This window comes from Triturus cristatus, chromosome 5_2 (genome assembly GCF_964204655.1).
Source record: "Triturus cristatus chromosome 5_2, aTriCri1.1, whole genome shotgun sequence".
NCBI lineage: Eukaryota > Metazoa > Chordata > Amphibia > Caudata > Salamandridae > Triturus > Triturus cristatus.
The window spans coordinates 562,561,648-562,582,691 of NC_140588.1; the positions used below are offsets into that span (position 1 = coordinate 562,561,648).

The window sequence follows — 21,044 nt, forward strand, 5'->3', positions numbered from 1 at the left end:
CAGCTTGAGAGTCTAGTAACCTGCTGAAACTGCTCTGGGTCAGAGGATTTGTCCGCCCAGGTTTCAGTGAAAAATGGCAAGTCGAGCTTATGTGAGCCCACCATCTCTTTAAATTCTGTATTGTCTTTTGGTAAGTACCATGCGTTAATGCGCATGCCCGAGAACAACTTTAGGGCTCCAAGTTGTGAATATTTATACGGGGTAGGAGCAGAACTATTTTTTTTTTTTTAACTCTTTTTATTGATACAGTTAGGCAAGATGGTCATTGCATACAAGAAATCATTACTTGTGTCAGTGTCACAAATTCGGACAGAGATGTCACAAATTTTTGATGTTATACAGATCAAGATGGTCACATTTCATATCAATTAGGGCGTTAGTAGTTCGTCAAGGGATGGGATTATTGGGGGTTCACATACATTTCCATGGTACACATTCCATTTTGTCCATATTGCTATCCACTTCCGGGGGCAGCCCCGGGCCACATATACTGTTTTCTCCCGCAGCATTCACCAGTCCATGCCTTTTATCCATGCGCTGAGCGTTGGCAGTGTCACTGTCCCCCCCCCAAAGGCGTGCAATGTTACGTTTTGCTATAATCTGTCCAAGCGTCGCCCATATTCTACCCTTTGCAGTTAGATCTGTGGGTTCCCAGATATTTAAGAGACCCCTTTTGGCTTCAAGCCGCATTTCTACCCCCCAGACTGTGCTCATGCATTCATGCACCTGTGTCCAGTAGGCTTGTACCAAGGGGCACTCCCAGAGTATATGCATAAGTGTCCCTTCAAGACCACACTGACTCCTACACAACCCCTCTTCAACTCCTGCCCCTTAACACCAGTCGGTGACCAGAGAATTGCACTCTGTGCACTATCTTCAATTGAATCAGCCTCAGTTTCATTGAAATGGCCACTTCCTTTGGGGAAGCAAGCACCTCCCTCCATTCCTCATCATCTATCTCCAGGCCGTCCCTCTCCCACTTTTCCCTTAATCCTGTTAGGGGGTCGGGGTGTGGTATATGAGGTTTTTATATGTCAGAGAGATGGCCTTTTCCGGCAGGTAACCGTCAAGCAGCCTGTCCTCTAGGTGGGAGGACTCCGGGAGGGACGTTCCCATTGGAATATTGGCCTGAAGTGAGTGTTTAACCTGCGCATACCTGAAGTACTCCGTATGTGCTAGTTCATATGTCTGCTGTAGTGAGAAAAACGACACTATGCCACTAGGTCCCCAGAGGTCTTTTATGCAGGAGATCCCTATCCGGTCCAATTTATCAAAGCCTTTAGTCCGACCCAGTGTGCCCAGCCGTTCAGAAACCCAGAGTGGGGTAGCCAGCGTAAGTTTATCAGGCCATCCCAGGTTGCGGCTTTCTATGTGCCAGAGTTGGACCGAGTGTCTTGCAGGCCCTGTAAGGAGATATTTATTTGGTCTGGAATAAAGCGCCGCCTCAAAATTCCCACCCGGGAGAAGCCATCTATCCATCCCATAGCCGGGGTTGTCGCCACTACGGTATGTACCTTGATTGATGGCTGAGAGGTGTGCTGCCCAGTAGTATTTCCTGATGTCCGGGAGCGCTATCCCCCCATCGTACCAGCCAAGTGTCAATTTGCGCAGCGAGATACGCTGTGTCCCGTCACATAGTAGGTTCCTCTGGGTGGCTTCAATTTCTTTAAAATACCTCTGTGGGACTAAGTCCGGGTAGTTCTGGAGGGTGTATAGGAAACGCGGCAGTGCCATCATCTTTAAAAGAGCCGCCCGTCCCAACAGGGACAGTGGGAGCCTTTTCCAGGTGGCGGTGTCTCGTTTAAACCTCTGCAAGGGTGGGAGGAGATTCCGCTCATAGCGGGTTGTCGCATCAGTGGTGATGAAAGTACCGAGATATTTGAACCCCCCTGTGACTGAATCGGGCAGTAGTGTGGAATGGGAGGGGGGGGGGTACCCTGCAGGACCTAGACCAACGATTTACCCCAGTTAATGCTGTAGCCAGAGTTTCTCCCGAAACTGGTGAATATGTCCAAGACCACTCTTAGTGACTTATAGGGGAGGCGAGCTACAACAGGATGTCGTCTGCATAGAGCGAGATCCAGTCCTCCCACCCCTCGGCCCATTTGATTCCACGTATCGAGGAATCCTGTCGTATCCAAGCCGCGAGTGGCTCAAGGGAGTGGACAGCCCTGTTGTGTCCCCCTTCCCAGGTTGAACACCTCGGATATTTTGTTGTTGACTACTACTTGGGCCAGCGGTTCCGTATAGAGGAGCCGTACCCATCCAATAAAGTTAGGGCCGAAGCCCAACTTTTTGAGGACTGCCATCAGGTATGTCCACTCAAGCGTGTCGAATGCCATTGTGGCATCCAATGAGACCACCACTGCGTCTTCCTGGATTGTGTGGCAACGCCCCAGCATGCCGTGGAGTCGCCTCAGGTTCAGTGCGGTGTGGCATGAAGCCTGATTGGTCTGGGTGGATCAATTTGTTTATTATCGGATTAAGCCTATTTGCGAGAAGCTTTGCAAGGATTTGGGGTTTTGTATTTAACAGTGAGATTGGCCTATAGGAGGTACATGCATCTTTGGGTTTCCCTTCCTTAGGGATGGCCACCAATGTGGTGATGCGTTGATCTCTCGGCAGTATTCCCAATGCTTTACTATTCTCAAACATACACTTCAGGTAAGGAGCCAGGCCGTCTGGCTTGAGCTTGTACAGCTCTATCGGTAGACCATTTGGTCCCAGGGCTTTCCCGGGCCGGAGATCCCTGATCGCTGCAGCCAGTTCATCATTAGTGAGTGCACTCTCCAGTGCCTCTCGGTCTGGATCAGAGAGGGTAGGTAATTGGATGTCCGCTAACAGCGTGGAAGAGTCCTCTTCCGGGAGCTCCTATCCCCTTTGGTACACTCGTTTAAAATGTGCGGCAAACTCACAGACTATTTCCTGAGGTTCAGTTAACAGAGTGCCCGAACTGTCTTGGAGCTCCGCCACTACTCTCTGCGCCTTCTCTTTTTTGTCCAGCCATGCTATCAGTTTGCCCGCTTTGTCTCCCTGGTGGTAGAGTCGCCCATCCCTATCTCTCGCGAGGATTTTAGCTGCTTCCGTCGCTAATGCCTTTTATTCGGCAGCCTAGAGCTGCATTTGGTGAAGAGCCGCTGGATCCTTATCCGTTTGTGCGGCTTCCTCGAGCCTAAGAAGGTCGCGCTCGATAGTGAGCATTTGGTTTTCTCTTTCTTTACGCTGCCCTGCTATGGCTGAGAGGGCGTTTCACCTGACCACTGTTTTAAACGCCTCCCAAAGGGTAGTAGGGAACTCTACTGTCCCCTCATTTTCCTGGAAGTATTGGTCGATAGTGCGGGTTATCGTAGTTTTGGTCTCTGGATTATGAAGATACCAGGGGTTTATAGGCGCTATACAGCCTACCTTTTTCTCTCCTACAGAAAGTTGGACCCATATGGGGGAGTGGTCGGATATGCCCGAGCCAGGTGCTTGATCTCCTGAATGGTAGTGTTGTGTTGCAAAGGCATAAGGACGTAGTCTATCCTGGAGAGGGTGTGGTGGGAGCCCGAGAAGAATGTGTATTGTTGGAGGTCCGGATGGCACATTCGCCAGAGGTCTACTAGGCCGAATACTTCAAGGAAATTAGAGAGCCAGGTTTGCCCAGTAGTGATGTCTCTGGGTGGGTGCCGGTCAATCCTCCCTGATACCATTGCTTTGAAGGCCCCACCCAGTATGAGTTGTCCCTCTGGAAGGGAAAGGAGAAGCCTACCCAAATCTTGGTATGACTGGGTTTGGAGACCTGGTGGGATATAAACCGTTGACATTTTGAGTGTGTGCCCCTCCCATCTCCCCGAGAGTGCCGCGAAGCGTCCCAGCAGATCAGTCCAGGTATGTTCGATGACGAGCGGGAAGGTACGTCGTAATAGAATGCCCACACCTCGGGACCCCGTTGTGAAAACAGCGTGTGTCGCCATTGTGTAACCCCATCTGTTAAGTGCATGAAAGTTGTTTCCAATTAGGTGAGTTTCTTGCAGTTGGGCAATATCTGGGAGGTGACGTTTGACTTATTGGAGAACAATACCCCACTTAACCTTATCTCCAAACCCATTGACGTTCCAGCTAAGGATTTTCAAACTTTTATCCCACCTCGTAGTCATCGCTGTAAACTACTCGTCTGTGCAATCTGTTCGACCTGCAACACTGTTCAATCACAATATTTTTGTTTCCTGTATGACCAATGTGGACCCCCGCCCTTCCCACCCCCCAAACATTACAAACAATTTGCACGTAACACTGAAACTTCAAACCACACAGCCCCCCCCCCACTCTGCTGCCCTGCCACGTAGGTTTTTAACTACCCACATCCCCAACTAGCAGAGTGCCTATCGCCCCTGGGAAAAAAAACCCGTCAACAGTGAGGTGGGGAAATGCGCTAGCACCAACTCCAGCCGCTAGAGGCCCGTCCCCGTAGAGTAAATGATTTGCAGGTTAAGGCACTCAAAATATGGCCAGACTTCTCGTTTTACAGCATACCCTACCTTGCCCTCTACCCAATCACCTTAATGTTGCCTACAGGACGGCAGGGCCAGTCTGCCAGTTCAGTTCAAGTAGTCAAATTCGAGCATTGTCCCTGGCCTTCATTACGCCTTCATGGTTGGCTATAGAGAGCAGTACATTCGCCTGATTGGCTCCTTGCGGGGAACCCCTCACTCTCCGTATCATAAGAAATGTTTATACATTACATTGCAGGTTGTCAAGGTATGTCCATGCTGATCGCAGCAGGCCGTGTGGGTCACCTAGTTTCTCTGTGGGACCATTGCGCCAGGGCTGCTTGACCTCTGCCTCCAGGAGCGTTGACACCGCCTGTTGATGTCTAATCTCCTCTGATGGCGTAGCAAAGAAAAGGGTTTTGCCGTCAACCATAATTTTAAGTTACGTGGGGAAGAACATCATATACTTGAGTCCTCTTTGTCGGAGTGCCGCCTTCACCCCGTCGAAGGAGCGCCGATCCCGTTGCACTTTGAGCGTGAAGTCTGGGAAGAATCGGACCGTTGAATTTTCATAGTGCAAGTCTCCCTGTTGTCTGGCGGCCTGCAAGATGGCGCCCCGATCCCTGTAGTTGAGGATTTTCGCGATTATGGTCCTCGGGCTGCTCCTGGCTTGGGTCTGGGGATTGGCGCCCGGTGTGCTCTCTCGATAGTGAACATGGACGAGAGCCGCTTCGGTTTCAGATGATTAAGGATCAAATCTTCGAGGAAGAGGTCCATACTGGGCCCTTCGGAACCCTCCGGAACTCCCACCACCCTTATGATGTTCCGGCGGGCCCTCCCTTCTTGGCCCTCGAGCTTCAGGGCCACTTGACGGTGCTGTTGGATCAGTTTGTTCACTCTCTCCTCGAGCTTTTTGGCGGATGTTTGGAGCTCCCGGATGTCAGTCCCGTTGACCTTGACTTTGTCCGACGTTTTGTTTAGGTCGGCTCGTAGTCGGTTCAGTTTGATGGACACTTTGTCAATTTTTGTCTCGAGGGTGGTCCCCAGTCCTTGGATAGGTGCCATTATGGACGCTAAAGACTGCATACTTATCCAGTTTATTTGTTTGGATTGTCGCTCTACCTTTGGGCTTCTTTCCGCAGTCGTGAGCTTGTGGTCCACTTTACTCGGGGGTAGCGGATCTCTTGTTAGGGACCGGGGCAGCACCGCCTGTGGGCCCGCGACTTCGCCCCAACAGCCGCGTTGCGGTAAGATCGAGATAGTGGTAATCAGATACTCCCGCGCAGATCCTCTATCTGCCGTCCCCGGGGCTTCAGGGGACCCCTTCAATGCCCACCAGCGTTTGCGCCCTTCACTCCCGCTTAGTGTGGGTGCTGCCACTCTCCTAGCCTCCACTGGGTCAAGTGGAGATGGGAACTCACTGCTGCCCGCTTCCACAGATCACTGCTCCCCCGCACTCCCGCTCAGCCGCCCTCAGCGTTTCCACCCTGCCCTCGGCTGGGCAGGTAGGTCATATAGATGCGGTGGGGCTAGAGAGGAAAGCGCACAGTCTTAGCGCGGGGCGCTTGAGTTGGTGGAGATGCGCTTATGGAAAAGTTCCTTGCACGGCCGGCGCTTACCCAGTCGACAGCAGCCGCTCCAATCCCAGTCGCAGCTGTTCTGTTACAGCCTCCGATATCCATGCGGGCCCTGCGGCCCGAGACGAGACCCCCACCGGGTGTCCAGAAGGAAGGCGGGGAACGCAAAGTCCGGTGTCTGCGCCGACACTCCCGAGGTCTGATGGGCCTCGGCTTAGGGTACTTGCGTGAGCGGACGAGGGAGTCTCCCGAGTCTGCTTTCGCTTTCTCCGGGCCGCCGCTTCAGGGTTTCTGAGGCGCCGAGAGGTCAAATGGCGTCCCGCAGCCGCCGATTTTTGCTGCTGTACACTACCGGCTCATCTCCGCTATGCCACACGTTCCTTGGGTTCTGCCTGCCGGATTATGTACGGATTTACGGGGTTTTCAGGCTCTGCCCCGGCGGAGCTCTCTTTCTTTTGGCAGCCATCTTCGTTGGCGCCAAGCCCAGAACTTTTCCTGACCTTGGCGAAGCTCAGTGTAGATTACAATGGTGGCAATGCCTGGGCTCACTATGTAGATCTAATAAAGAGCAGTTATGTTTTTATCTGTTTTATTTAGGGTCAATAGATCATCCCTTGAATATTTGATAATAGACCCGATTCCTGGGAAAAAACGGGCAGGGGTTGCATGCCTTCAATGCGCCAGCGGCGTAGTTGCACGTCTGCACCGGCATCAGGCTAAGTAGGTGGTTGCGGTGGGAAACTAGCCTGCGCACCACCCGGAAATGCCTGCAGGCACTGGAAGTTCACACCCTCCGCCCAAACGGCACTCGCCGTGACGGAACATGGCAGGGACCGGGAACCGATGTCCAACAGGAGCAAGTACACAATGCAGCGAACTGAGGAATGGATGGTCTGATGAGCAGCAAATCATCCACTCATTCTTCTGTGTTGAAGTTGCTGTAGCAGCAGCTTCCCATACATGGCCTTGATAACAACAGAACATTCACATCACCTTTCTCAAGTCTTCTCTTACATGGTAGATTCATCCACACAGGATTGCAAAGGGTGCTTGCAGAGAGTTTCCTCTAACCCCCAGAGAGCCAGGGTCTACTGGATCCCAATGACATCCGCCTTGCTGCTTGCAATTCCGGGCAAAAAGGTCTTGTATATTACTGCTAACCTCATGTCCTCCCAGCCTAGTTTTGAGTATTCAGGAATCTGATATTTGTAGTTCAACCAGCGCTGGTTGTGGATTTGGCAGGTGAGTGGAGCAACATTTCCAGGCTCAGATAAGAGTTGACAACGTTCTAATCTAATGCGTACTGCTTTTTCAGAACTTTTTTGGTTTTAGTGAACTTTCATGAGATTTTTTACTTTCCCAAGATAAATCTGTATGCAAACAACAAAATGCAAACCCATCTTCTAACATTATGCTTAAAATATATCAGAAAACTGAAGAATGCAAACTTTTATTTTTTGTAAGTAACTCAGTTTGGGCTGTTCTAATCCTTCAATTAATGCCAAATATCTAAGAACTAGCAATTGGCTTCCAAGGTGATAAGATTCTCTCAACAGGTTGTAGAACTGTCTCTTTCACAGTTCACAGTAGATGCACATAGGGCACTAATGTTGCCGGCTTTGAATTCTTGGCTACCCTGGACACCAACGGCTCTGCATTTTGTGGCCAACGCAAGTAATAAGAAAACAAACATTGGCAAAACCAATAGGCTTTGCTTTATGCTCCAAGTGATGAGTTAACAGCTTTACCGATGTTTTCCTGTAAATATATATTTTTTTTAATTAAAAGCGAAAGCATTCCAAAACACTGGAGGAAAACTTAAGGTATCTCAAAACTGCATTTTATTCAATGTTTTCAATCTTTATAAATTGCATGTTTTTCCCCCAAATATTTTTCACTTGAACTCAGCTTGCTAAGGCTTAATGTACTTTCCACAGAATCCATCAATTTTCTTCTCATCAGTAGCACAAGGAGCAAGTTTATGGACCTCCGGGAGAAGTGTCATGCTAGGTTCACCTTCTGCTCCAGACACTAGCTGAGAGAGTGCAGGTAATGGTCCTTTTCCCAGTGCCATAAAAGCTGCTGTGTGCCAAAGCTTGTGCTTTCGTGCAGTATGTAGAATGCAGGAGATAACTCAAAAAGATAAATTAAAGTCTGCTCTTCAGCCATACCCCAACGAAAATATAGTTGTTGCTGTGCTTTTATAGGCTAGTTGTGTGATCCTCCCTCCCCATCCCCCCATCGCAGAGAAGAGTTAATTAATAGGCAAAGCAGCACACTGAGTAGGACGATAAACATGCTTACACTCTCATGGAGTGCTGCTTGAAAAATAAATAAATAAATAAATAAATACATAAATGTGAGCAGTGGAAGGCAGCCATTCAAAAGGATAGTAAAGAGACAATGCAACAGGAGAGGAACAAACCAAAGAAGAGAAAGGCAAGCCATTGAATAAGAAGCAAGCAGTAAATGACAATAAAGCTAACCAATTGTAAGCACTGGGAGGACTGTAATGAGAAACAATTATTGTGAGCTCACATATTCAACTAGACAACTTGTGCTGTCTGGTAGGCCCAAGCTTAAAAAAAAAAGTGATGGGTGAAATTCCTGAATTAATGGTAGGCACTGGCAATAACTCAGGCAGTACATTCTTTCTATACACCTTGCCACTTTGTACAGTGACTAACCATGCATATCAGCCTTGGTCCTCCTCTATTATAAACCGTCCAGCCCAGACTACCAGGTCCCCTCTAAGCCGGTACACAGGCAACCCCCAACCTGGCCTACTTGGACCTGTTCAGTAGGGTGCAGCTTGAGCACAAGACCCACGTCTGGGTAGCTGGTATCAGACTGCAACTTTGAAGTGTCTCTTTACTTCTGCCAGTGGAATCTGTGTGCCCGGTTATTCATACATGGGCTGTTTGAGCAGTACCCAGTTAGACTTGCTTAGTTGCTTAGGTAGGAGTCTCAACACTGTGTAAGAAGTGTATCATCTCCTTCAACATTTCTCAATATATGTTTTCATTTACCTTTTTAGATGGAAACAAAACGCCTTACTTAAATCTTAACATGTTCGTTGTACCCAAGGTGCTGATGGGTTAGCAGAAGTGTTGGAAACAATATTTTACGATTGATTTGTATCAGTTTCCTTAAAAATACTACATCACATTTTTATGTGTGTGAGAAGGAGGGTAATGCCTGGGGGAGTAGAATGTGATGTCTGCTTCTCCTTTTGCTTTTGTTTGTCCTGAAGTGTGGTGGTAAATTTGAGATGATTCAGTTTCGGTGCCTACGGAGTCACTGTAGCCAGAGACACCTTTTTTACTGAAATCAGTAATTTAGAGGGATAGGTGCAACCTAATTATTCATATAATGGTACTATCCAATGTTCTTTACTAGTATAGTATTGGCCTGCTGTAACGTGCCTGTCATTTTGCAATACAACCTAAATATTAATAGGTTGCATCCTGATATGTCCATTCGAAAAGTGTTGTGAAACGACCTGTCTAATTAATATTAATTGGGTAAGTTGCACTTTGAGAAACCCCCCCCCCCCCCCCCATCAGTGAATGACAGTTAATGTAAGAGTGGTGGCCTGCCAAACAACAGCAAACCATTATCCTTGCTTTTTCTAGCCCAACCAGAATCCATTATGTTTCTTAAAAGAAGCTTGTTTCCAGTAAAGGGACAGTTGCTACTTTAAAAAAAAATGTTTCCCATTTGGGAATGGATTAAGTTAGGGGGACTGTCAAGGCTTTCCGACTTGATGACCACAGTGGCAGCTGGCCCAAGGAAAATGCTATCTCTCTTCAAATTATATGCGATCAGCTTTGAAGCTGTGGTATCTCATCACTCATTTGCAGTCGTGGCCAGCATGACTCGCGCGTGAGAGGGCCAGGGGGTTGCGCGGGGGGGGGGGGGGGTCATGCAGGGAGGAGGGGTCACATGGGGGAGGGTTTAATTTTTTTTTTTTTAAATAATAAATGTAACATATCTTTCCGCCGGCCAGGTTCCGTGTCATCTCTGCTCCTGCTCTCCTACCTCTGGCAGGAACAGGCAGCCAGGCTTCCACCCCTAAGCCAATCAAAACGCTGTAAGTGTTGTGATTGGTCGGGACGCTGCCCAGCCAGGGGCTAATGGCCCAGCCATGTTCTCCATGTATTGTATTGGGCAGAGTGCGCATGACTGGATTGGTCGGCACCTGAGGGCCAACCAAATCTGTCACGTACACTCAGGAGTGGGCACACCACTACTCCCCAGCCCTGCTCACAGAGCAGCCCCGCCCGCCCGCAACCAAACCCTTCTGCTTTCTCACAGTGTGAGAAGTAGAAACATAAAATGGTAGTTGTTACCATTTTATGTTTCTGCTTCTCACTGCGAGAAAGCAGTGGGGTGACACTCCTCCGCCCTAGTGGAGGAGCCGCCCTGCTCATTTGCGACCTCAAATTGGCCCATACGGCGCTTTCACTTTAATGGCGACCACTCCCCTTTCTTTAGATGAGGCTTGTTTAAAGAAAGGGGCGTGGCTGACATTAATTAGAAAGCGTAGCATAGGGGGGGTTTTACAAAAAATAGCATTTGCAATGCAATACGTCTCGCATTTGCAAGAGTTTAAGCTATTGGCATTGGCATTGTCATTTACGATGCCAATAGCTCAAACTCTCGTAAATGCCAGACCTATTGCATTGCAAATGCTTGTTTTTTGCATGTTATTAGCATAAACCAGGCACACCTCCTTGCTGTCGTCCACACATTTTTTGTATTTTTTAATCATCACCCCATCCCACCCTCTAATTATCTGTGGTATTTTACCGTCCCTAGTGAACCCCTTATTTCTTAACCGTTCTAGCACCCAGTTGTGTCTGCTGTCAGTGCTTTAAATGGGCAGGTACGCACACGTACTATACCTGCATTTCGTTACTTTGAAAGGGAGAGTGCCAGCACTTCTCAGAAAGAGTGCAATAATTTTAATGAGTGTCGACACTTCTCAGTAAAGTAGAAGTACTCTGAAATGTTGTGTACTTACTTGTACGTTTTATATTTCCATTTAAACCGTTGACCGCTGGAGCTGCAGCCTTGTCAGCTTAGGGCTCACTAGTATATCCTATTTGGTTGTTTAAGAGTTTGCACATAAGAGCAGAAGGTTTTTGTAGTATCTTCCTGTTGTGTTTATAATGTTCCCTGTTACCTGGTTCCTAGCTGCTTCCAGTCAGTGTGACTATTCTGTATGGAGTGTTGGAGTGATGGACATGAGTGGATTGCTTGGGTGCCTGGTGTGAGTGTTGACAGTTGAAGATGGGCTGAGCAGCAGGCAGGCTGCTTCTGGTGGGGCTGCTACCACTGATGTTATGGACTTAACAAACATCTTACAAAGACACTACTCGGCTACATCTACTACTTCACCGCTACCCATGGAACTTCATTACTACATTTTGGTGACGAGGATGGGATACGAACTCATAGCACGCCTGGGCTGATGCTCTCCAATGTAAAGGACATTGGTGGGGCTGCGAGGTGTGCTGCTCCAGTTTCTCATGTTTCCTGTGAACATCTGTGCTTTTATTTGAAGAGCATCTTGGTTTTTTTATGGACACATGAGTTTTTTGTAAAAGCTCCATCCATGAATTGTACTTTGCACTGTCTCCTCATTTTTTAACATCTTCCTCCTGCAAAAATACTGTGCGCTGTCTGTCTGATCTCCTTTGAACCACTTCCTCCTGGAAATGTACTCTGCGCTGTCTGGTTATTAGTGAATGTCTTCCTCTTGTAAATCTGCTTTGCGCTGTAAGCATCTGTTGTTACTGCATGTTTCTTCATTTTTGTACCTTCTTCTAAAAGCCAGGTACAATGAAATCCCATTGTAGGCAATGGGTTAGTCTCCAAGTCATCGCCAAAAATGTGTAATGAAGTTCCATGCGTAGAGGTGAAATAGTAGACATAGCCGAGTTGTTTCTCCATAACTTCAGTGGTAGCAGCCCAACCAGGAAAAGCCTGCCTGCTGCTCAGCCCATCTTCAACTACTGTCAACACTCACACCAGGCACCCAAGCATTCAACTCCTGTCCATCACACCAACATTCCAAACAGAACACTCACACTGGCTGAGCAGCTAGGAACCAGGTAACAGGGAACATTATAACCACAACAGGAAGATACTACAGTTTTACTGCAGTAGTTCCATTATTTGTAGTTAAATTGCTGTGTAGCCAGGGTTTTAAATTGATATCCTCTTCTGTTGATTTGTTTGCATTTGAGGGGGACTTTGAGATTGTACAAACAAGTGTAACTATGTGCGTGCACGGGAAGCTTAGCGTAACATCGCAGGTGGCTAGCCTGGCACAAAGATGTTAGGCGTGAACAGAAACCTGCTAAATGTTACTATCTCCTTGGTTTCTTCTACATTTTAATAAATCACCATGTCATGTCTAGGTATTATCTGCTTCCTTTGCTACAGACCTGTATGTTTCCAAAGGCAGATTGCTTTCCAAAGCCTGGCCCACTGGAATTATGTGATTCTGCGGCCGCAGCGTTTTCCGCATAATTGTGGATTTGCTGTTTTTACCGCATAACCTACTATGCTCAATCTATTGGTTTTAACAACAACAAAAATCAAACTTAAATGGATCAAAAGTTACTAAAACGTGGTGACATGTAAACGTGCTGTGGGAGTCCCTATGCAAAGGTTGACCAGTCATCTTTCAAATAGTTATTGCTTTATTTGGTATTTAAACTAGTAAGAAGGAGGTGATATATTTGCACTTATAGTGTTACCACATGAAAATAATGAAGTAATACTATCGCTAAGTGTGCCGCATTATGGCACATAATTTGTCTCGTCTTGTCGCTTAATTTGGCCCGGCCCTGTCGCATAATTTGGACCGCTATGCCTCGTAATTCCACTGGCCCTCCCTGTAAGTAACGAGGCATGGCACTTCCAGGAGACAGCTCACTTTCGGATCATTGCTGTTTCTTCCCTAGCCCTGCACCAGTATTACTAGGGGAGTGCGGCGTAAAACGGAGACGCGCACGGCCATTGTGGCGCGCGCACAGCCGTTGCACGTTGGTGTTTGTAGGGGTTTTGCGCTCGTGCGTCGCTGGCATGCAGACACATTGCAGTGTTCTAACCCTCTTGACCCGCCGAAGCTCAAGTATTCAACACTAGGTTCTGCACATTAATTTGAAATGCCTTCACTTACTCACTGATGGAGATGTCTTAACACTGTCTATGGGGCAGGCATGCGAGGGCAGAGTGTTTCTAGCAAACAGCGGGCGATGAAACCAGACCCATCCCGCCCTGCGAAGCGCGGAAATACCACCCGCCCCCTGCCAGGAACAGATAATCTGGGCCCTGCCTGGAAGGACGTCCTGCGACTCTGAGCGTCAGATCAGCCTTTCATCGAGAACCGCACCCGAAGCAGCTACGGCTGCAGGGGGCGTTTGATCGCTAGTGTTTTCACTCTTCCCTTCACATGCCTCGCAGCGTAAGCAAAATGCTGTCACTGTGTAATACAACACCTCCTTTCATCGAGGAGCCGGCGCACAGCAGAAACCTGCCACGTGCGTGATTTGCATGTTGTCAGTCCTTCAGGTGAATGTGTAGTGACTTAAATGACGCCCATTTAACCAAATTAGTTTTCTGCCTCGCCCCGAAACCCTAGCAAATGGTATGTCTCATTTCCGAGTTACTTCGGTTTCTCCGTGTTTGGTTCGCGGCTGTGTGCACATGGGCACCGAGCTGGACGTGCATACGTTTGCGTGGGCCCATTTTCCGGTTCTCCCTTTATATGTGTGTGCGTGGAAGTATGATCCTGGTATTTGTATAGCCAGACCTACCCAGAAGGCAGCGCGGCTCTGTACTGTATCCAGGCCAGAGATCTAGTCATCGAGAGTTTGGAGAGGAAGCTGGGTCCTGGGCAGGGCAGGCCTCAGCACTGCCGTTATATTGAAAGTCGGGTGGTTTTATGACACACCTGTGGCACAGGTCAGCTGTATGGGATTTCTATCCAGACTTTTACATGATCACGGATGTCCATTGTCCCTCCAACTCTTTCTTTTATCCTTGGAACCCATTTCAGCAGATATTCGGTTCTCAGCAGATATCGGTACAGTCAGGAAATAAACACAGCTGCTGGGCAGGTAAAATCCTTCATGGTGCCATATTGTTGACCCTTACTAACGTGCACACTTTGATCTGTGATATGATGACATTGATCCACTCCTTTTCCCAGGTCTTTTGGTATAAAAATCAAGTAGTACAAATGTGACGCAGTGCCCATGACCCGCATCACTGCCATGGCCAGTCTGTGTGGCTACCTTATGTGCTGGATTACTCCAAGCGCGGCCCTCCTGACCTTTACATGTGGCCCCCTGGGCAGCACCAGCACTGGGCTGCCGTTTACTCGACTCCGCACTAACATGATAAAAAAAGTTAAATATAAAGCAAACACTTATTTAAAGGTTAATTGCAGTTAGGGAAAGGAAGTAGTAACTAGGTCCTTCACTTCAGGAACACCTTCTTATGTAAAGACAGCCACTCAATATACATGCTTTGCTTCCTCTACGCCCACTTTACACACCCTGCTGGCATCAGTGCGGCCCTCGTCACACCATAGACCAAATTTTGCGGCCCCCAGAAAAATGTTTGAGTACCCATGTCCTAGGGTGTCTTGTTGAATAGAGGCTTTGACGGTGTGGTTTAAGACTACCTCAACCCACTGATGTCCTGTACGTGCCACGACTTCTCCTGCTGGCCTCATCTTTGCCTTTCCTTATGGGTTCGGGTTCTAATGATTAAGATGCCAGGGTTGCCACTTTTCACTTATCTGTTTGGGATGTTCCTCTTGCTCACTCCCAAGTAACTCGACACAGATAGGCAACAGTATTAAGTGATTTGTCTGGGGGAGGCTCCCAACCGAGGTTAGGTCCGCCACACCACCTCTGGATCACTGCAGCTGCCCAATATGCGCGGTTATTACTTGGCTTAGTATCTTCCGCAACTGATATATTTCCTTCAAGACCTGTCTCTGTGACATTTTGCAGGGCACGCATACATAGGGACACTCCCTAAGCCTTTGTCTGACCCAGTATCCAGAATCATTCCCATTCAGTGGAACTGTTCACATAAGCTACTGGAAGTCAGCCTGCTGCTATGATGTGGCACGACAGTATGGTGTAATGCGGACACATGCATTGGAGGCTGTATAATCCTGTAGAAGTGCTGCGGCAAGAATGCTATTTTGTGCCTGGAACAACTGTTTTCCGATGTCAGACTTGGGGCCTTTCATGTCCCTGCATGAAGTTCGGGTGGCTACGCCTGAAAATATAGGCAACTATCACCTTAGGCCTTGACCCTGTGTCGCTGCCTGTATCACCAATTAAAGGATGCTTCTTTAAACTGGGGTCCTTTAAAGGTATAATGCCAGGTATGTACAGCGTATTGATAGTTCACATGTCCTCCAAACTGACTGAACAAGCCGTCAGACTCATTTTAAAGTTTTATATAACTGGTCCACCATGAAACTCCATGAAGTTGGGCTACTTCCCTGTTCTGGCTGCTGGAGGTGTACACAACTGGACTGTGATGCATATACTCTAGCATTGCCCCAACCCCATCAGTACTGGTTTAGGGTCTGAACGCAACCGTCTGAAGTCCCTGGATCTTCTATACTCCCCTTGGCTCCCCAGGTTATTCTGCATGACGCGGGTGAATGTAACTGGCCTCTCTGTTCCTGGGCACAGATGGCTGACTACTAGGCTGGTGGTGACAAAGTTCTGCATCTAGTGACATCAACAAGCATCAGAGCCTACCCCCAGAGGAGTGGCTGACCAAGAATTTGCAAATTGATGGTTGTGAAAGAGCCGTTTATACGATTAACAAACAGTTGATGATAATTGAACACCTTTAGCATTCGTTCTATGACAGCCTACAGAATTAGAGCATCCCAGGGTTACTCATTGATGGCATTCTAGTTGCATCTAAGCACAATTTATGCTACGTTACCTGCCCCTGCCCCGCTGCTCGGCACGTGGAGATCCTATACTTGGGTCCCACACCCAGAGGACTCGCCTGACTTCTAGTACTCCTGTCCAACACATGTCACTCCATTTTACTGTATATTGCGCTGTTTGCCAGCCCCTATCTGGTCTCTAGAATAGGTAATCTATACCTCACTTGGTGGTGGCAGGACAAATAGGGGGCCCACACTGGCCATAATCGCAGTTGGAGGAAGGCCACGTCTCACCTCAATGAGTCATTTATGAGGAGTAGCCTCGCCTTTCTAGGTGATGTTTTCCATTTTCATCCCCAAACTGCAAATATAGATGCAGTGGAGTGAAGGATAGAGAAACCTGAGACAGTGCCCAGGAATGTGGGTTTGCAGCCCGGAGTTACTTGTGATGTTCCTGATGGGGGTAAAACATTTTGTTTGAGGCATATGAGCTGCAGATTACACACTTTTGCATAGATCGCCATCTGGTGTTGGGCCCGGATGTTTGCAGTTTGTTTTTCCTCTTGGAAAGTCTTTGGAAGTCACGAGGTCGGTGACGCCTCCCTTGGTTCGTATTGCGCATGGGCTTCGGCTCCATCCTCAGATTGTTTTTTTCCGCCATCGGGCTCGGATGTAATACTACGCGCTCCGGTTCCGAACATTTCCAGTTCAACGATCGAAGCGGAATCCTCGCTCTTCGCGGTATTGTTCAGATCCTGATCTCCTCAATCGCCTTCTCTTCGACACACCTTCGATTCCAGTTGTCGACGGCGGCCTTCGGGCCTATCCAAGCTCCGGTCCCGGCTGATGGAAAGAACTCCATTCAAGAAGTGCCCTCGATGTGGGTCCAAATTCCCCCACACCGATCTTCATGAGGTGTGCAACCTCTGCCTCTCCCCTGAACACGAGGCTCGAGACTGTCCCGCCTGCAAGTCTTTCAGATCCAAAGACTATTCGAGATCGAAGGGCCAGACGAAACATGGCGCACTCCTCGACCTCCGTTCCAGTCGACATCTTCGGGGACGACGTCGAAGCTCCGGGACAGCAGCACACCGAAGAGGACCTCGTCAGTGATTCCGAAGCCGACAACTCGGATGTGGAGGACATCACCCCGGCGCAGAGGGTCGTGAGTAAAATACCCCCTCCCACACCCGCGCCAACACCCAAAAAGACTTCGGTCACGCCTTCGCCTCCGGGCCTAGGCAAGACCAAAGACAATGCTTCCAACACCCCACCTTCGGGCCCGGTGAAGAAGCCTAATAAGCCTTCCGGCGGCTCGGGCTCGAGCCAGCCTGCCAGCGGTGCCGATAAACACACTTCGGCACCGAAAAAGAGACCGGTCTCTACCTCGACACCGAGCTCCGCACCAAAGCCCTTGGTGTCAAAACCCAGCCTCTCGGTACCGACCAAACATCATAAGGCCCTCGGCACCGACACTCCCGCGCCGAAGCCGGCCTCGGCGCCGACCAAAAAATCGGAGGTTCCAAAAAAGCACAGCACGGACAAGCCTAAAAAGCCATCGGCCCCGAAACCTTCGGCGCCGACCGAACAACCATTGTCTCAAGAACTATTTACACCGGATCCTTTGCAAAAGACACTTACCAAGGCTCCAAAAACTGGACATTTGGCACTTTCTTCTAAAAAGAGACATTTGGACAAACCAGCTCCGCCTCCACCTCCAAAGAGGATAGACTGTGCTACCTCCCCTTTCAGAGTGCCTTCCCCACCTCCTCCACCCTCTCCGCCCCCTCCGCCTTCTCCACCCCTGCCTCATCGCTCTCCGACCCCGTCTCCAGACCATGATGATCAGGGGGACCCATACTACGATCCAGCAGATGTGCCACAAGACCCCACCCCTACAGGATCCCCAGACCCATGGGACGATTATAATAATCCAGACATTCCAGATGTCCCACAAGATGACCCTTTATCCATCCAGGCCTTCTCCACCAGAAGACTCAGGGTTTTCACCACCTACTTCAGAGGGCGGCACATTATCACGGGGTAGAGCTACACACTGACCCGGTAGAGGAAGATTTCCTCCTCGACACCTTTGATACCGCACATAGGTCTACTTCTATACTACCTATGCTCAAAGGGGTAATAAAACATGCACCAGAGGTTTTTAAAGACCCAGTCAGGGCTAGGGTCCTAAACCCACGCATAGAGAAAGTATAAAGCTGCCCCCACAGATCCTGCCTACATCAAAGGGCCAGAGCCACTGGATTCCCTAGTGGTATCCACTGCACGGAAGAGGTCAAATTCCCAGGCGTCAGGCGAAGCACCACCACCTGACAAAGAGTCAAAGCTACTGGACGCGTCGGGAAAGCGCACTGCGTCACAGGCAGCCAATATATGGCGTATCGCCAACACTCAAGCGCTATTGGCCAGATACGATAGAGCGCATTATGATGAACTAGAAACCATCATGCACCATCTCCCAGAAAAATATAGAAATAGGGCCAATGAATTAATTCAAGAGGGTAAGACCATAACTAACATCTCTATACGCTGTGCCTTAGACACAGCAGACACAGCCTCCAGGGCCATTAACACTAGCGTCCTCCGTCGCCATGCTTGGCTGACAGTTTCAGGCTTTAAACCTGAGGTACAAGCCTCCATATTAAATCATCCATTTGATCAAGAACATCTATTCGGTCCAAAGGTAGATGAGGCCCTCGAGAAGATGAAGAAAGACACAGATACGGCGAAATCTATGGGAGCCCTGCAGTCACACCCTCCTAGGCGCTCCTTTCGCCGCTCTTCCTTTCGGGGCACGGGCAGAGGCTACTCCTCAGATAGCGCGCCCACTTCCTACAAATCCCCTGCTCAATCCACCTTAACAAGGGGTTATCAAAGAGGCGGCTATAGAGGCAATAACAATAAAGGCAGAGGCAAAACAAATACCACCCGTTCTGCCACACCGCCTACCCAATGACTTCCCCCTGCTCCCTCCAGACCATCCCACTCCGGTCGGGGGCAGACTACAAAATTTCCTTGAAGTCTGGGAGTCCATCACATCAGACAGATGGGTGACCCAAATTATTCGTTCAGGGTACTGCCTAGAATTGACATCTACCCCCCCCCCCCCCCCCCAACATTCCACCCAGGCAACGCCCAATGTCACAAGAATATTCCACGTTACTAAAACAGGAGGTAATCTCCCTAGTACAAAAAGAGGCGATAGAACAAGTCCCCGCCAATCAGCAAAATCTAGGGGTCTACTCCCTATATTTTCTGATACCAAAAAGAGACTAGACTCTACGACCTGTCTTAGATCTCCGGCCTCTAAACACATACATACATTCAAACCATTTTCACATGGTAACACTTCAGCAGGTACTTCCGCTCCTCTCCCAGAACGACTTTCTCACCACACTGGACTTGAAAGACGCATACTTTCACATTCCGGTACACCATGCTCACAGAAAGTACCTCAGATTTGTAGTGGATGGGCAACACTACCAGTTCAAGGTGCTCCCATTCGGGGTCACAACAGCACCAAGGGTATTCACCAAGTGCCTAGCGGTAATGGCGGCACACCTCAGAAGACAGCACATTCACGTCTTCCCATATTTGGACGACTGGCTAATAAAAGCCACGTCCTACAACCAATGTGTACATCACACTGCCACTACAATCCAACTACTTCACCAGCTAGGTTTCACGGTGAACCACCAAAAGTTCCAGCTAATGCATCCCACACAAAGCAATACCTCGGTGCCACCATAGACACCTCAAAAGCCATAGCCTACCCCAATCCTGCCAGGATTGCAAGCATTCAGGCTTTGCGTCAAAGATTCATACCTCAACACTCTCTCCCAGCAAGAGTGTTTATGCAACTGATAGGGATGATGGCCTCTTGCATTTTCATAGTGCCTCATGCAAGACTCCAGATGCGTCCACTCCAAGAGTGCTTAGCGCGCCAATGGAACCAGGCCCAGGGGCAACTGACAGATCTGGTGTTGGTAGACGGTCGCACCCATCGCTCTCTGCAGTGGTGGAACACCACGAATCTTTCCAAAGGTCGACCGTTCCTGGACCCGGTTCCACAAATAATCCTAACAACAGACGCATCGCTCTCCGGCTGGGGATCTCATCTATTACACCTCACAGTGCAGGGCACATGGACGCCGCAACAAAAGTTACTCCACATCAACCATCTGGAGTTACTGGCAATCTTTCTAGCCCTAAAATCCTTTCACACTCACATTTTAGGCAAGGCAGTCCTTATTCGCACCGACAACATGACGGCCATGTACTACATTCAAAAACAAGGCGGCACACACTCTCCACAGCTCTCTCAACTAGCACAGAGCATATGGAGATGGGCAATTCCACACAAAATCTTTCTCCTAGTCCAACATGTCCCAGGAGTCCAAAACACCATGGCAGATCTGCTCAGCAGACAAACGCAGCAGATCCACGAGTGGGAACTTCACCCGCAGGTTCTTCACCCGTTCTTTCAGATGTGGGGGCATCCACACATAGACCTCTTCGCCACCCACAAAAACAAAAAATGCCCAAGCTTCGCCGCCAGATACCCACACCCATTGTCCAAAGGCAATGCGATCTGGATGAACTGGTCAGGCAAATTTGCGTACGCCTTTCCACCTCTCCCACTAATTCCATTAGTGGTACGAAAGCTACAACAGCACTCCCTCACACTCCTTCTAGTAGCTCCAACATGGGCCAGACAACCGTGGTACACCACGCTGCTGGAACTCTCGGTAGTGCCACACCAAAAGTTACACCTCTCACCATGCCTCCTAACCCAGAACCATGGAGAGATCAGACACCCGGACCCAGCTCAGGTCAACCTTGCGATCTGGCTCCTTAACCTTCCCCCTGACTGTATGAACGTCATCAGAGAAGCTAGGCGCCCTACTACTAGAGCCTGCTACGCGGCAAAGTGGAAAAGATTTGTTGTTTATTGCCGTAACAACACAATCAATCCTCTAGACGTATCTATACAGCACATCATATGCTACTTACTCCATCTACAAAGGT

The 21,044-nt window shown here is 49.0% G+C and overlaps 1 protein-coding gene across 6 annotated transcripts in view; it reads left to right on the forward strand.

Annotated features, from left to right (window-relative positions):
* Window positions 1–21,044, forward strand: part of ENOX2 (ecto-NOX disulfide-thiol exchanger 2) — a 1,377,678-nt gene that overhangs the window by 239,157 nt on the left and 1,117,477 nt on the right. The gene's annotated exons all lie outside the window — the stretch shown is intronic.